We start from the raw sequence: 3,742 nt of genomic DNA on the forward strand, positions 1-3,742 counted from the left end.
TGTAAATGCCACATTAATGCAATAAATGCTCAAAATGATGTCCGTCAACCTCAATGAATTTGGCAATACGTGTAACGACATTCCTCTCAACAGCGAGTAGTAAGCCTTCCGTAATGTTCACACATGCATTGACAATGCGCTGACGCATGTTGTCAGGTGTTGGTGGATCACGATAGCAAATATCCTTCAACTTTCCCCACAGAAAGAAATCCGGGGACGTCAGATCCGATGAACGTGCGGGCCATGGTATGGTGCTTCGACGACCAATCCACCTGTCATGAAATATGCTATTCAATATCGTTTCAGCCGCACGCGAGCTATGTGCCGGACATCGATCATGTTGAAAGTACATCGCCATTCTGTCATGCAGTGAAACATCTTGTAGTAACATCGGTAGAACATTACGTAGGAAATCAGCATACACTGCACCATTTAGATTGCCATCGATAAAATGGGGGGAAAATTATCCTTCCCGATTCTCGTCCAATTTGTCTGCTACTGATGTGCGGATTTACCGCGACAGCAGCTAAAACACCTATTTGGGCATCATCATTTGTTGCAGGTCGTGGCTGACGTTTCACATGTGGCTGAACACTTCCTGTTTTCTTAAATAACGTAACTATTCGGCGAACGGTCCGGACACTTGGATGATGTCGTCCAGGATACCAAGAAGCATACATAGCACACGCCCGTTGGGCATTTTGATCACAACAGCCATACATCAACACGATATCAACCTTTTCCGCAATTGGTAAACGGTCCATTTTAACACGAAGCAAATACCTTTCGCACTGTCGGAATGTTACGTGATACCACGTACTTATACGTTTGTGACTATTACAGCGCCATCTGTCACAAATCGAAGAAAGTGGTGCAAGTAAAACATTCATATTTCTTTACGTACTACACGAATATGTAATAAAAAATGGGAGTTCCTCTTTTAAAAAAACGCAGTTGATATCCGTTTGACCTATGGCAGCGCCATCTAGCGGGCGAACCTTAGCGCCATCTGGTTTCCCTCCTCAAGCTAGACGAGTTTCGTTCTTTGTAGTTTTTTCGTTTGACGCTTACTTCGTGAGATATTTGGCCCGGTCACGATCAATTGACCACCCTGTATACACACGCTACTGTTATATACCTGTATTTTTACACTGCATATGAACCATACGAATAAATAAGTAAAATATCTGAGGTCATCACTCTCCTAGAACTTACAAGGGAACCTCCCCATCGCACCCCCCTCAGATTTAGTTATAAATTGACACAGTAGATAGGCCTTGAAAAACTGAACACAGATCAATCGAAAAAACAGGAAGAAGTTGTGTGGAACTATGAAAAAATAAGCGAAATATACAAACTGAGTAGTCCAAGTGCAAGATATGCAACATCAATGACTATATAACCGTGAGAGCGCCGTGGTCCCGCGGTTAGCGTGATAAACTGCGGACCGAGAAGTCCTTGGTTGGAGTCCTCCTTCGAGTAAAAATTTTACCTACTTTATTTTCGCAAAGTTACGATCAGATCGTTCATTCATTGACGTCTCTGTTCACTGTAATAAGTTTAGTGTCTGTGTTTCGCGACCGCACCGCAAAACCGTGCGATTAGTAGACGAAAGGACGTGCCTCTCCAATAGGAACCGAAAACATTTGATCGCAAATTCATAGGTCAACCGATTCCTCCACAAGAAAACAACGTCTGAAATATTCTATACGACACTGGTGACGGCATGTGCGTCACATTACAGGAATATGTTGTCGACCCACCTAACTTGCACACTTCGCGAATGGGTAAAAAGATTCTTCTACATTGCCCGATTTAGGTTTTCTTGTGGATGTGATAATCACTCCCAAAAAAGTGATGAAAACATAAGAGTTTGTGACATAAATGGCAACAAATGAATGCAACAGTTTCACAGTCGCACAGTTTTCCCTGTGCTCTGTCAAAACATACGTTATAACGTTTTCAAGTTTTTCCATGCGTAGACCGTCAAATCCTGCATGTGTCCAAGCAAATCTGAACATGTCCTGGAATTTTGGAGAGCGAAGTTGATCATGTCTGAGTGCATGAACTTTGATAATTGTCTGAAAATAAAAAATTAAAACTCTTTACTCGAAGGACGATTGAACCAGGGACCTTCCGTTCCGTAACTGCTCACGGTAACCACGGGACCACGGTGCTTCACGGTGTATAGGTACCTTGGTGTTGCTTATCTGCTACACGGACTACTCAGTTTGTATATTTTGCTTATTTTTTTCATAGTTCCATACAACTTCTTCCTGTTCTCTCGATTGATCTGTGTTCAGTTTTTCATGGCCTATCCCTGTGCCAACTTATAACTAAATCTGAGGGGGGTGCGATGGGGAGGTTCCCTTGTTAGAACTACTTAAACCTGACTAACCTAAGGACATCACACACATCCAAGCCCGAGGCAGGATTCGAGCCTGCGACCGTAGCGGTCGCGCAGTTCCAGACTGTAGAGCCTAGAACCGCTCGGCCACTTCGGCCGGCAGAACTGACTTCAGATGGGGTGTTGATGGCATATCTCATCACCTATGTATACGAAGACGCAACGACACTGTATACCTCCGCCGGCGAGAAGAGGAGCCGTGTGAGCGAGCAAACGGGTGCTCCTCTTGCGAGTTGGTTTCAGCCCGTGAATGCAGTGTCTGCTACCCACAGGTTGGGTTCCCTGGAATAATGAATCTTCTGCGAAAACGATGGACGTGCCGTGTCCTACGGCCGCTTGTAAAAAGGATTGAAATTCAAACTAATGGCTACCTTGATCTTCCAGAAATACGCCATAGGCCTATACCACAAATTCCAGATTAATAGAATCAGGCACCAGAACATTATATTTCTTCACGAGTTGAGAGTCCTGTGGTTAGGGAAGCCTACAGAGGTCCTCAGTTTGAGGAGACACTTCATTTGATGTGATTTAATTGACATTTAGTGAAATCGACTTCTAAACTAATGAGCCGATTAGCGAGCGACCTTCGTCAATCGACTCGTAATATAAAGACAAGCCTGAATATCTAATCGAAAATATTAAAGTACTCCGTCTTCAGGCCACAAGTGACCCATCGGGACCACCCGACCGCCGCATCATCCACAGCTGAGGATGCGGATAGGAGGGGCATGTGGTCAGCACACAGCTGTCCCGGTCGTTATGATGGCTATCTTTGACTGGAGCCGCTACTATTCGGTCGAGTAGCTCCTCAATTGGCATCACGAGGCTGAGTGCACCGCGAAAAATGGCAACAGCGCATGGCGGCTGGATGGTCACCCATCCAATTGCCGGCCACGCCCGACAGCGCTTAACTTCGGTGATCTGACGGGAACCGGTGTATCCACTGCGGCAAGGGCGTTGCCTAATCGAAAATATTAATTAAATTCTATTTGGGCACTCGCCCTTTGTCAGGGAACTACCGTGCTTCCACGTGCTTTGTGGCTAGGCAGTACAATACACAGGGAGGCAAAGGTCTGGATACACCCCTATAAAGGTAGAAATGTGTGAGGATTCACAATGGTCTGTGGTATGGGGGAGTCTGTACTGGGGAACGAACTTACAGAAGCTATGGGACAGCGGCGGTCAACTTAAAATCCGCCATCTTGGTTTGGGGTTACGTGTTTCAAAAGGGAAGTGGTTTATGTGGCACATCATTTTGAACTGCCACTTTCTCAGGTATACGTATGTGAAATCTGTTTTTAGATATCTTTATTTGTGTAGGAGTCATGATCTCTA

At 45.0% G+C, this 3,742-nt stretch overlaps 1 pseudogene; it reads right to left on the reverse strand.

Moving 5' to 3' along the window:
• Nucleotides 1-3,252: 3,252 nt before the first annotated feature.
• Nucleotides 3,253-3,369, reverse strand: LOC126475791 (5S ribosomal RNA; annotated as a pseudogene).
• Nucleotides 3,370-3,742: the final 373 nt, after the last annotated feature.

This window comes from Schistocerca serialis, chromosome 4 (genome assembly GCF_023864345.2).
Source record: "Schistocerca serialis cubense isolate TAMUIC-IGC-003099 chromosome 4, iqSchSeri2.2, whole genome shotgun sequence".
NCBI classification, from domain to species: domain Eukaryota; kingdom Metazoa; phylum Arthropoda; class Insecta; order Orthoptera; family Acrididae; genus Schistocerca; species Schistocerca serialis.